This window comes from Homarus americanus, unplaced genomic scaffold, assembly GCF_018991925.1.
Source record: "Homarus americanus isolate GMGI-L3 unplaced genomic scaffold, GMGI_Hamer_2.0 scaffold59742, whole genome shotgun sequence".
NCBI lineage: Eukaryota > Metazoa > Arthropoda > Malacostraca > Decapoda > Nephropidae > Homarus > Homarus americanus.
Window position 1 is genome coordinate 1 of NW_024753754.1, and position 15213 is coordinate 15213.

Below are 15213 nucleotides of genomic sequence, written 5' to 3' on the forward strand. Positions count from 1 at the left end.
TATTACAATAGATGATCAAATATAGAAATTCATTTTATGTATTCAAGGACCAGGGTGTTCTACAATTAATAAAAGGAAATAAGTAAATTTCTCCAGCTGATATTGGTTATTCCTGGACGTCAGGTATATAAAGTGAACACCAAGGAATTGTATCATCACACCTTACTCCTGTCTCTTGCTGATATCGTAACTGAGGTAAGCTTACATTCGTTGTAAATAATACTGAAGTATATACAGTATGACGACTATTAAGTGCGTGGTGTAAGTTTGGTGTTTTCTCTCAAGTTTTATATATATATATATATATATATATACCTGGTCTCACCCTCCTCTGTATATATACACCTTGATTTGTATTACTCTCTCTAGTCTGTACTCACCCCTGAAGATGTGAATTACACGAAAGCGCTTGGGAACTTCGTGTTTCTTTCCTTGTATATCAGTATATATATATATATATATATATATATATATATATATATATATATATATATATATATATATATATCTTGATAAATCACATGTATGGAAACAACGGAGCAATGTGTGATTTATCAAGATTTATCTTATCCACGTTTATATATATATATATATATATATATATATATATATATATATATATATATATAATCATGTATTAGATGGAAATAAAATAATGTAATTCAAATCTCAAATTGTACTGACGCACCTTCCTTGTGCAACACCTTCAAGAAATCGGGAATTCTGATTCGTAGTTAAGATGGTGTATATACAGTACATGTGTTGGAGGGGGGCGGGGGGTATGAAGCAATGTCCACAAGTGGTAAATAAAATAATATGTCATGCCAAATATGAAACATCGAGAAAAGCGAGAGACAGTGAAATTGAAATATATACCAACATACTACGTTATGCAATTTCTATCCTTATACTTTCCTCGCCAGCTCAACTATCTTCCTCACTAGAATCCCAAACTGGGGTTCTCTCGACCTTAGTAACAAGAAAAGTCCACCACTAGACGTTCTTTATGTACAGTTCATTCATAAAGTTCATTATATAGGTCAAACCCAATGTACATCGTGTTCTGTGAGTAAAAGTTTCCTCTCAACAGGCTGGTGAACCATGAATACCAAGAGCATTGTATTCCTGCTGGTGCTGGTGATCGTGGCCGTCACCGTTGTTAATGGTGAGTCACCTTAATTATATTTTCTCTCAGTCCAGTGTTTGCTGAGTTACCCAGGTTCTTGGCGAGCCACTCTTGTGCTTGATGCGTCATTTCAGTGTTGATGAGTCACTCAAGACGTCTAGAATATGGTGACACATCCTGATGCTTGAAAATAGGCAAAAAATATGATGAGATCGCCTTGGGACTACGTCGGTGATCTCCAGCTTGATATATTAATGATATATAAATGATAAAGGAAGAAACGGTTCTTAGTGTCAGTTTTAAGTAAACCTTTCTTACAAGGAAATTTACGAAATTTTAATCAATCACCTTTTTTTAAATTTAAAAGTAATCTATTTCACACATTGAAAAATAATGCATTGAACACCTCTTCCGATGCTTCGATATTGCATTAAGAATGACATAGTGTTGTTACGAGTTTCTTTTTAATAATGGTTTCAGAAAATGCAAATCTTTGAATACACCCTTACACACACACACACACACACACACACACACACACACACATATATATATATATATATATATATATATATATATATATATATATATATATATATATATATATATATATATATATATATATATATATATATATATATATATGTATATATTTAATATACATATGAAGTCCTTTTCATTTATTTTTCATGTTCTTTTTCATATTTCTCAATCTGTTTTTACTTAAATCCAGTATGTTGAGTTTTAACAAATAACAACAAATAAAAAAATTAATATTCAATTAAATTCTCATCTTTAAGTAAAGATAATGTGAACAACTCATAATAATACTGCGGGTGACCTCATATAACCTTAATACCGTGTATGAGTGTTACATGAACACCTGAGTGCCGTGTACAAGTGTTACATGAACATCTTAACACTGTGTACCAGTGTTCATGATCACCTTCGCACGAAATAGCAACAAGGAGATCTTTGTGTGGCCTCTTTTTTCCCTCGCCTATATTCTTCCATGACAAAGGTGAAATATCTGGGTTAGTGGATTTCCCAATCTGCTTCTAACGCCCTCCTTTCGTCTCCAACAGGAAGCATCAAGTATCCCTGCCCACAAGTCAACGGGTTTTGTGTAAATTTTTGTAGTTACGGACAAGAAATATCTACCGGCATCTGCTACGGCAATAATATATGTTGCAGGGTAAAACAGCATTACCACTAGTCCACAACAGTAGCCAGACCTGACGGACGCCACCATGACCTATAAGAAGACACCCTCAACTGTGTTTGGTGATCATCGACGAAACTTTTGTTTTCACATGCGATTCGAGAACTTGCTTTACCTATGATTTTTTTTAAGCATTTGGATTCTGCAACAACCTTTATTTTCTTGTTCTTGCACATTTTAAGAAATGATGAAGAATATTAGTAAAATTTAATTTAACTTGAGACTTGCGTCATTAGCATGCGCATCTGCTTATTTTTGACGTGTATTGCCTTGTTAATTCCCTCATCTATAAATGATAACATTCATCTTTGTTTTGAGAGCTTGATAATAAAATTGTTATATTATAATTAAAATAATTGCCTCTTATACCAACACTTATTCCCTCATTGGACCAGTAAGAGACCCGTTTTGTAAAGTTAGTACTGTATGTTTACTGTCACCTGAACACATTGTAAGGAGTCGGAGAAACGGTTTTACTCCACTGCTGTAACAACATAAGTAACTTTTGGAGCAGGAAAAAGGAAAGTGACCGAATGAGAACAAAAGAGAAGGGAGAGAAGGTAGCATGTACTGTACCCAAAACTTATATAAGCATCTACCCAACTTTTCCTTGTAAACCATTATCTGCCTAAATGGTTTCACACATACCTTTAACTGAAATAGTGTGAAAAGTTCTCCAGGCATTTTTTCAGTGAAAAATTATTAATTTATGTATAGAATTGATGTAAGAAATGTGTTATAAATACTACTAATAAGATTAAGTAATAAAATACGTATAAAACTCATAATAAATAAGCTATTTAAAGAAAAATTCGCTTCAACAAAATTCTTCTAAGAAGATACAAAAGTCAAACGTGTGTTAAACAGGAGAATAACAAAAGAAATTGTTAATGATAAGAACGACTCAACAAAAGTTCTTCATTGGATTACAAAGTGAATTACTGAGTAAAAAATTAGAAAGAACAAAAAATAAGCTTATTTAATAAATTTGTTCAAAGATCACAGTTCTCACAGGAGCAAGAAAATAATGCAATCACAGTGAATGCATTTGACCAACTATTTTCATCACCCATACTGCTACCTCTTGATCTGCCCATTGACAAAGCAGTCTATAGAGGTGTGAACTGCCGGAGACATTCAAAAACAATTTTCATCCAGGTGTAACAGCATCTTTGCTTTATATAAATACACCCCAATGAATAACATCATGTTATTCATCAAATTATTCACCAAGTGATTTACCATGTTGTTTATGACTAGATCACTGAAGTTGCATCTATCACAGGGGTCGAGCTGATTCAGTAAACACCGCTCGCTTCCTACCACTCTCTCACGCCCAATGGAGAGCAGTTCACTCCATACCGCTATACAGGGAAGTTTACACTTAGCAGAAGTATTATCTCAAAGTAATTTTCATAACACTTCCCTGGAAAGAATTCACAATATATTATCTCAGATTATATCTGTGGATATACAGTACTTTCTTTCAGCTTAAAAATAGAAAATGCCAAGAAGTGTTTACATCAAGCCCTGCCACTTCAGAGTTCCAGAACTCAATTAAAACAATTAATGTGATACCAAACAGCTCTCACAGTTGGTGACAAACAGTGAGACGAATTCTATACACTAGTACAGCACTCAAAAAAAATTATTGATGACACAAGTGACATTCTAAGTGAATCATCATCAAACAAAGTATTTTAGTGGGAAATAGGTGGACAGTGGTTATAAACACCTGCAAAACGTCTACACAGAAATCCAGTGGTAACAAAGATAATATAAAGACTTGCTGACATCGCCGTCAAACCGCCAGCATCAGCTCACAGATCATGGTGACCCAAATGGAGCCGACACCAGACGAGCCTACCCGAGTGTTGTCTTAGTGTCCCAGCTAGCTAATAGCCAGCCAATCAGACAGCCAGCCAACCAGCAGCCAGCACTACAACACACGAGTACTAGGAAAGTTGTCATCGTGGTTCCAACAAGCAGACAAGCTGGCAGCCTCTTGATTAAACAATCAAGCCTCTCCAGTGTACAAGAAAGGTCAGCCCCAGGTTGATCGCCGCAAGAAAGGTCAGCCCCCAGGTTGATTGCCATAAGAAAGGTCAGCCCCCAGGTTGATTGCCGCAAGAAAGGTCAGCCCCAGGTTAATATCTGCTAGAAGGAACAGCCCCAGATTGATCGACATAAGAAAGTTCAGTCCCCAAGTTAATCATGGCAAGAAAGGACAGCCCCAGGTTGATCGCCATAAGAAGGGTCAGCCCCCCCAGGTTGATCGCCACAAGAAGTGTGATGCCATGCTTCCCAGAGTGGGACGTCTTCAACTTCTGGGGTCAAAACTCTACAGATTCTTTGGTCAGTTAGATCATAAACAATCATTATCTTACAGACTCCACAAACACAAGTGAACTTCCAGAAGTCTTCAAACGCAGTCAATATAAAATAAATTATATGCACAACGGTCTACAAGCAAAATTAAATAACACATTTATAAAGTAAGAGAGGACCCAAACAAAGTATATATACTTTTAATAATTTTAGCTCTCTTTCTCTTCATTTCCATAACTCATTATAAATACTTTTCCACTACTCCTTGATATGGGCTACATAGTGAGCGTTATACTGAAAGTGAAGTGATATATATCCCTATTTATGGACCCTCTTCCAAAATTTTAGGGTTTTAAATAGGAAATTAGTGACTCAGACTCAGGTAATCAGTCATCTATAGACTCACAGGAGCTAGCCATCGCCTAGGGAAGAAGGTTTGGGACAAGCTCCTGGACGACCCTCACAGCCCAGACCACCTACGCGGGGAAGATATCAACGGAGGGAGACCCCACGCCTGGTGGCCCCGGAGTCTGCCCGCACTACAACAACCCAACCCGCGATGCATCTATGTCCGCCGCAGTGATCCACCTTAGATTAAAACTTAGATGATATAAATTCACATTTAACAAGTCACAATCAAGTGAGTCCATAACGTAATACAGTATAAGATGTTAATAAACTTGTAATTGTAAAATCAATCTAGTCATTATCTACTAAAATAACCATTGTGCAACCTCATTCTAAATCCTAGGTTAGCTTAGTTAGCCAACAAACTCTGTAATATGTAAAACAAGGAGTGTCGTCCCCCTCTATTTAACTCATTAAACTTCTTTTCCAACCTTTACCCCCACGACTATATGCTGTGACTTCTCCATCCCTCATGTCTGGCTGTGCCTTGAGCCCCAGCATGCCTTCCATCCTTTCCCCACCTTAACCTAAAAAAAAAAAAAAAAAAAAAAACTGCTAGTGAAGAATTACCACAAAATAGCCAAATAGAGTTACCACCTACTGACTCCTTAACTAGCTGTGAAAATTTCATAGATTCTCAGTTCGGGGATTTACACAGCATACAACTTAGGTCATGTAACACTTGCCCATTACCTTTACCGGTTAACAATGCTAGTGCTTTAACTATCACAGCAAAATGGCTACAGATGGTTCTATTAACCCACAGACTTCATCGGTTTATCAAACTGTAAGAACACTTACAAATAACATCAAGGTACAATAATTACTGCAGAATATACAGATTCTAACACCTTAACATAATGCGAAAAAATTTTGTTACCAACGATAGGGATCAAATCTCTTACATCCGGAGCAACGTCAAAACCGGTAGTAAGGTACATAGAACGATGTATGCTACAGCCTTTGATGATGAAACCCTTGTTTATAAAACTTTTAGGAACCATTTCATATATTTTTTCGGGTCAGGAACGAAAGGAGGTGCGCTTACTTGGATCTTCAGGTTGACAGAGTGTAGAAGTACCAGTGTGTTTGCTCACAACACACAAGAAGCTCAGGTTATAACCAGACACACTATGATGGATCTCAAAACTTACATGAGATCCTCAAATTGGTTTGATGACGAAGGAAAAATAACTTGGGGAAATTTCTACAAGATCATTGAGTTCCAACAGTCTATCATGGTGCTACAAAAACTACACTCAAGGCAGCTAGAAAGAAGGAATATAAACTAGGTACTAAGCTTGTAGATTACGTGGAGAAAATTTCTGATCCGGTTGAAACTACTCCGAGGGCTCTGTCAATAGACGCTTGTACCCAGTTCTAAGGAATAACCACAAACTACCACAGGAACCAATTGCAAAAAGATACCTTTTGCAAAATCTGCAAACGTAAGGGACATGCCACAGCTAATTGTTGGTTTGGAGGACAAAAGGACAAAAACCCATCTAACCTGCGGCAAGATCAAAGGAAAGTATCATCCCTGGACTCTAAAAATCCAGAGTATCGTGCTAAACCATAAAGTTCACAAGGACACAGCACAGCAAATAAAATGCCTACAAACACAAAGGGCACTCCGAATAAATGGTGTGTATTACATGAGTCCCCATACTATAATACAGAAGACTGCAAGAACATACAACGCATGAAGCAAGAGCATGAAAACCGACGGGAGACACGTAGTTCGGGGGAAGATGTGCATGTCCTGCAACACGATCTGGGATAGTGTCAACGGTGCAAGAAAACAATGCATCCATCACAGGCTCATAAATCTGAGCGTTAAACAAAGTGGAGGTGTTGGTTGTAACAGCGAGGATAGGTAACAATCAGTTATCCCTCGACATAGATACGGGAGCCTGTGCCAATGTTATTTCATTAGCATCGTTCAATGAACTTAAGCGACGATTTCCTCCTAATAATTGACCAATAAGACCTACAGACATTCCTCTGTCCGGTGTGTCAGGAATCCAATTTAGACAGAGCATGGGTGACAACGCTGCTAATCCGTTTTTCTATATCTAGTAAAACTTTTCTGGCGAATATTTACATAGTTAAGGCATTCTCTTTGCCAGTGGCTGGGTTAATCAGTCTTTTGCACACTAAAGAAGAACAACATTAACGTTCAGCCAAGAAACCATACCATAACGCATAACTATAAAACTTATGACGCAATGCAAACTTCACATCCATTGCCTACCTCGGGTGTTCGTGGAATAACTATCTCGACAGGCGCGGAGTCAATCGCACAGAAGCAATTAGTTAAGGAGTCACTCCCTGAAACTCCACCGAGTAGCTCAAAAGACATTCGGGATGAAAGTGTCAAGAACTGCATTTTAACAACTGTCTCAACTGTCGTACAACGGTTACACAGCAAGGAACTAACTAGAATCACAGTACAATTGCCAAATGTGAGTGAAGGAACAGATGTTGTGTATCTGAGTGAAAGTGTACAAGTGAATGCCTTGTCATTTGAGTTTACCTTAAGCACCGTCAGGTTAGGTAGTCTTATAGATATCCTTGTTTTCAGTAGAACTGGGGGACCTATAACTTTAAGAAAGGGATATTGCTTGGGTGATTTTCTTGTTTACGTCAAAACATTCGTCACAGAACCAGTAAAATTGCCAATAGGTAGTGTAACACAAGAGGAACCTACGAAAACTCACTTATTGAAGGTAAAGTAGATAAGAGTGAATATTTTGTAAATTACTGTATCAACATTGTCTTATACGAGTACTACAATAACGAGAGTGTTGGCATCTAACACGACCTTTGTGACCTCTGCTCTGCTCTGCTACCATTCATTGTAAACTAGCTGCTATCCTTGGCAAAATTCAGTTACATGATCATTTGTAATTTTTTTTCTTAAGAGCTTGTGGTAAATAATAAGAACTTTCGCTATTTTTTAAAGTATACATGGTTTTCTTTTTGGTCTTACTTTTAATGACGCATTCTGAGGGTGGCCGAGTAGCAATCTGCTCCTGCTGTTGCTCCCAGGGTCACCAGGTCCCTGCAGGGGATGCCCTTAGCAGTATTAGATGCCTCCTTACACCAGCATCCTGAAGGCTACTTTTCCATTTTTCTCTCAATTTCTTTTCTTCCATTGTTCTTCATATTACCTTCCCCTTTCTCCCTGAGCATCCACTAGTACGGGTGAACATGACAGCGGCTTACCCTCCCTCACCTTCCTGCCATAGAACTCCTCCTGGGTGCTGCGCCACAACAGAATTCATCTACAAATGAGGTTCAACATTTCCTCTTACAGCGTCTACGATAAACATGGCGGAGGTTCACGTCGTTGCCTGGTCTTTGTCCTGTCGACACTTAATCCTATAGACAGATGTTTGATGATGATACACCGTGTTGATGTTATGGTCTTGTTCATATTCCTAGAGACCTTGACTGCTCTCTTCAAGACCAACTTCAATATCGAGTACCCGTTCGATCCACAGGAGTTGTTCGTCTTTGCTCTCATTGGGTAAGCGGGAGGTCTTCTCGACACAAAACATTACTCTCTCTCTCCATTGTCATTCATAACTTGATATGAGTTCTGTATGAAAACTTGTATCCTTTTGCTTCTTACTTTTAGTCTCCTTTACAATTTATGTCTTTTGTTACCTTTTAAGATAAATATAAGAATTGATTATAGGATCCAGAGTGCAGATATATTTTGATTGTTATTGATGTAGCCCCTTCCAGAGCATATTAGTGGTGTTATTGGTGGCTTTGAACGTTGGTTACCATAGCGACTCTATAAACTTAGCAAATTTTCCTCAAGTAAAAGAAATACAGAGATATTTCTCTCTCAGTCGCCTCCACAGCAATACGCTCTCCTGTCACACATTGCACTAGAACTGGTGGGGTAACTCACACTCACTCAAAACATTCAACTACATTTATCATGGTCTTCGGGCGTGTCGTGGACCACTTGGGGGCAAATTTGATTCTGCCCTCCGCCCATAAGAGGAAAATCCGTAACATGGCTGCATTACTGTTTAAGAATTCAAAAATATAATACTTTAGGATAACTTATGAAATACCTTTATATGTAATTGATGCCTTATGGAAGAATGTGTGGTTGGTATACGAGGGAGAGCCGGTACCTGTGTTATGTATCGTGGGTAGTTGTATCTATACCAGTTTGTCGTAAAAACCTAACTGGCTCACACATATCCAAACTGTGTAATATGTGAGGCCATGCCCGCGTGACTGACGCTCTGGGTAAACTCCTAAATGTTCCAATGTGTACCAAAGCAAATCTAGTTTGAATGTAGGATAGGTGGTCCTCCCTTGGTGCAGTCAGTGTATAACAACAGGGGTGACGGGAACTGCCTTGAAGGGTGTCCCAAGTCGTAGGTGAGACTTGAGTAAGTTTTAGACTCAAGGGCAAGGAGGGGGATGTGAGGAAGAAGCTGAACTCTTGGGAATCCGATACCACCACTACCAGTATACACCTCCCACGATACCACCACTACCAGTATACACCTCCCACGATACCACCACTACCAGTATACACCGCCCACGATACCACCACTACCAGTATACACCTCCCACGATACCACCACTACCAGTATACACCTCCCACGATACCACCACTACCAGTATACACCTCCCACGATGCCACCACTACCAGTATACACCTCCCACAATACCACCACTACCAGTATACACCTCCCACGATGCCGCCACTATCAGTATACACCTCCCGCGATACCACCACTACCAGTATACACTTCCCACGATACCACCACTACACACACAGCATGATATCACGATATCAAAATTACTACAGATACCACGATATGACCCCTATCAAAAACTACCCCACGCACACACATATCACTATTATCGACATTACCACCCATACACACACGGTATCATGACACCCCTACCAACAATACCAACACAACTCACATACCACGATACCGTATCACTCACATACCACGGCACCATACAGCCAGTCATTTGCCCTGTAATTGCGTTAAAGGAAGATAATGAATTAGTGGTGCTGTTTTGTGTCAGTGAGAGAGAAAAGAAGGGGGAGGAGGTGTGGAGAGAGATGGGTGCTGCCCCTCCTCCTCCACTGCTGATTTTAGACGCTGGTTGGCAGATCTCCCTCTCTCTCTCTCTCATATATATATATATATATATATATATATATATATATATATATATATATATATATATATATATATATATATATATATATAGAGTTAAATTAAAGGGAAATTAAACCTAAAAATCCTTCCAAGAATTCCCGTTTTTGTGTGGTAACTTAAGTGAGTCAATTTGATGCATTCTATTAATTTCCAGTTTAAGGGATTAAGATTTTTATTAACAAACCTCCAGTGAAAGATTCCAGGACAATGATACAATACCGATCTCAGAAATAGTTATTAAATCTTACTTTTCGGGTTTATCACCTAGAAGCCGTCTCAGCTACACATTCTCGGTTCTTTCATTGATCTCTTGTTGTTTACATTCAGTTTTCTTATTTTTATTCATTTATCTTTTTTTTTCTGTCTGGTTTTCTCACGATTCATTTTATTATTGATTTATTGCTTCTCTACGTCTGGTTTTGTAATAATTCACTTTCTGTGACATGCAATTAATTAGTGAATACCAGATAATTTTGATGTCACAAAAATAAGAAAAGCGTGAGATAAAAGAAAAGGGAGACGTGAGTGACGAACAGTGGTAAATTGATGTCATCAAAAATTTCCTTATAATTGTATGTTCTTTCATACCTCTTGCACATTTGAAAAAATGAGTCGGTTTAAAAAGTTATTTTATTTCCGGAACTTATTTTCTGTTGGCGCAGTTTGTATGACTTCTTTTTCTTACATCGCTCTTTCATATATATATATATAAATATATATATATATATATATATATATATATATATATATATATATATATATATATATATATATATATATATATATATATATATATATATATATATATATATATATATATATTGTTACGCCGTCTCTTAGTTTACTTTAATAACCAGGTTCTAGGCGTAACCAAACAAAAAGAAAGTGAAGTAAATCAAAAAGGAATAAAAATAAATAAAGTAAACCTTTAAGAATTAAATTAAATTAAATATTAACACAATAAAGAGCCTCGTAGGCTGTCACAACAAATTGATTCACTATCGAAACTTTTAAGACACAAATGATACTAAAACATCAAAACATCAAAAGAATAAAAATAAAGTATTGGATTACGTTAACTCTGCACAAACATATAAAATAACTAACACTGAAATTAACTTAAGTGAAACAACATTGAATTACTTACATGTAACTAATCAAACACTGATGGACACATAAGAGACATAAATAGGTACTCACATAGATATACCACATTGGTGGCGACAGGAACAATCACAGAAATAAAATGAAGTATAAGTAACAGGTTACAAGTGTCACTCAAAAGAACGTGAACTGAATGACAAGGAGGACTAGACTGAACTCCATCTACAGGTGGACTACTATATATATGGTCGGTTCCCGCCAATGCAACCAGCAGGTGAAACATGGGTCGTTTAACGATGCAGATGATCGTTAGAGAAACATTGCTTGTCACAATACTAAATGAAGAAAAAAGATGGGCTTGAACAAATAATAACAGTTAAAACCTTAACAGCACAGGGTAAGGTGACTAGATTATATAATAGTAAATATAACACATGATTACAGGAATAACATGGAACAACATGGAATCATGTTATATAAAAAAATACAACACGGTCGTAACAATATATATATATATATATATATATATATATATATATATATATATATATATATATATATATATATATATATATATATATATATAGGAAAGAAAGAAGCGCTGTGTAATTCACATCTTCAGGGGTGAATTGCCACTTGTGCTAGCTTTGGGAACTTGTAGTTTTCTTCTTCTTGTGGTTATCAGTGATTTACGTATATATATATATGCAAGTAACCACTGTAGGTGAAAGAAGAAAACAGGACTACATCTTCAGGGTGAGTACCTACCCCTGAAGATGTGAATTACACGAAAGCGCTTTGGGAACTTCTGTGTTTTCTTCTTCCTTGTGGTTATCAGCATATATATATATATATAAATATATATATATATATATATATATATATATATATATATATATATATATATATATATATATATATATATATATATATATATATATATATATATATATATATATATATATATATATATATATAGCAAAAACAGAGCAGCAAGCTCCCATAGCAGGGATATGACACACTTGAAATGTTCTATTCTTCATTTACTCTAGAAATTACCCGAGGAAGGAAAAGCTGGGACCTAGATAGACATAACTAGTCTTTATACATTGTACATACAAAACAGTCATCAACTGTTGTCATAGTCATATTTGTAGGAACTAAACAGTGCATAATAATAAGCCCAACCCACCAGCATAACAAGGACTTAGCGTGGATGACGTGGAAACCAAATGGATAAATTATACCAACACCACCACGGAAGCTCACCACCACTTCTTCCCCGAGAAGTCCGTCAGATCTCACCCAGCTGACTTGCCCTGGATCACACCTCGGATCAAAAGACTTATGCAACAGAGAGACAGAGCCTTTCATCTCAATGACCACATCTGCTACAGGTCCCTTCGCAACCGAGTCATCCGCGAAATACGCACTGCAAAGAAGTCCCACTACCCAACCAAATTACAACACCTGAAGCAGACCAACATCAGTCAATGGTATGGTAAGCTTAAAGAACTCTGTGGACTAAACAATAAGACACACCCCCTCCCCTTCCTTAGCCATCTCACTAATGTTGACGCAGCTGAGCAAACAAATAACCATTTCGCTACTATATGCCAGACACTCCCACGGCTTGACACAACCACTCTCCCTGCTTACCTACCAGCCCCCCTTCCCACTGACATAGTAGAAGAATTTGAAGTAGCAAAACGCCTGGACAAACTGAAATTAAAACGCTCTACCACCCCCATTGACTTACCAATGAAACTCTTCAAGGAGTTCTCCCCAGAGCTTGCTAAACCCCTATGCTCCATCATCAATGCTTCTCTCAGCCAAGCCAGTTGCCCAGCTGACTGGAAGACCTCTTATGTATCACCAGTGCCCAAGTCAACCAGCTCACAATCCTTAAATCAGCTACGACCTATTGCAATCACCCCAATACCCAGCCTAATCTGTGAAAGTTTTGTGTTCGAATGGGCTTATGCTGATATTGCAGGAGTCGTAGACCCTCAGCAATTTGGCAACATGAAAACTTCCTCCACCACTCACTGTCTTGTCAGCTTTCTCGATTGGCTATTATACCGCCATCTCGAGAAACGAAAACGTCTGTAGCTGTCGCCTCATTGATTTCACACTAAAGTGTTCGACCTAGTCGACCACAATATAATCATCAACAAAGCTTTATTGACCTCGGGCTTGGAGAAGTCTATACTAGTTTCAGACTCTCAGTGACCGACGCCAAGTTGCACGCCTGGAGGGGCTGTCTCCACCTTTCAGTCACTCACCTGTGGCGTCCCCCATGCACCAAGATGGGACCACTGCTTCCTTATGCTCATCAAAGATGCCCCTAAGAGAAAACCCCTGCCTGCTGAAATATGTCGACGATTCCACCATTGGGATCAGCGTCAATTCTGCTCCCCAACTATACCGCCCTTCAGATTTATTGAACAGTCTCCAAACTGGGCCACCAACAACCATGTCACCATCAACCATACCAAGACCATGGTTATGCACATCAACCTCTCCTCCGACATTGTCCCACCTCCTTCCATTACTCTAGGTCCGAACACACTCCAGGTTGTAGATTCCACGAAGCTCCTCGGCGTCACCATAGACAATAAACTAAATTGGAAACCACACGTCAGTGAAGTTGTCAAATCCTCCAGTTTCCGTCTCCACCTCCTCCGCCGACTCAAGTCCCTCGGAGTTCCTGCACCCGAGCTCTTCAGTGTTTACACAACATTCATACTTCCTAAGCTCACCTATGCCTCCCCCACCTGGTCTTCCTCCCTAAATGCCACACAACGTAAACACCTAGAAAAAGTGCAAAAGAGGGCATGCAAGATTATTCTCTCCCCTTCCTACTCCACATATCAAGAAGTGCTCAACACACTGACCCTTTCGACTCTCACTGACCATCACCACGACCTCATCTGCAAATTTGGTAAGAAGCTTCTACACCATCCCCGACACCGGCTCCTACTACCACCTGAGATCCCTTGTCCGAGAATTGCTGTTCGACACCACAACCGCATCCAGCCCATACGTGCACGAACTGAACGCTATAAGAACAGTCCAGTCCCAACCATTGTAAAAATTATCAATAACTTGTAGCAAATCAGTGTATTCACTCCCAGTAAACACTGCTCCTTACACTGTCACTATGTTGAAATGAACTGTAGTTTGAGCCTTTCCACATCTAGTTATTATATGTCTTATTTGTGTCACTTATGTTACTTGTATATTATTTGTAATTCGTAACCCATTCCCCAAATATGTAACTGTATATTTTCAGCCTTCTGGCTGCCAAGCTCTTTCAATAAACCGTTAATTATTATTATTATTTATTATGCTTGGTGCCAACTCACTCAGGGGTGGCCGGAGATGAGTGTCTCTAGAGCAAATGCCGATATTAGTCTTATTCTGGCTTACAAACTACCTCCATGCATTCAACACATTCTTCATATAACACTCACTATGCTCAACCTATCAAACACACCCTAATTGAGCTAAAAATTCGTGGAACACACCTGTTGCTACCACGCCTTCTCGTAATGTGAACAAACCACGAGCTGCATCCTCGAAACATTTACGGGACTGTATCTCTTTGTTTACCCCGTAACTGGACTTACAGTCTCCGATCGGTATACTCAAAACAAATATTTGGCAGCGAACTCCGTAAGTGAGCCCTTAATCTAGTCCATAACTTACAGAACCTCTTTAGATGCTGCAACACTCTCAACCCGGATATAGTAGTCACTATTTCCCGATTGCATTAAAAATATAAGTAATATATATTGTAATAAAGCTTG

At 38.3% G+C, this 15213-nt stretch overlaps 1 long non-coding RNA gene across 1 annotated transcript; it reads left to right on the plus strand.

The window, feature by feature from the left end:
- The first annotated feature begins 152 nt into the window (after positions 1–152).
- Positions 153–2714, plus strand: LOC121855443. The gene is made up of 3 exons (XR_006086793.1): positions 153–195; positions 1091–1165; positions 2212–2714. It is a non-coding gene; the product is annotated as an uncharacterized LOC121855443 (long non-coding RNA).
- The last annotated feature ends 12499 nt before the right edge of the window (positions 2715–15213 follow it).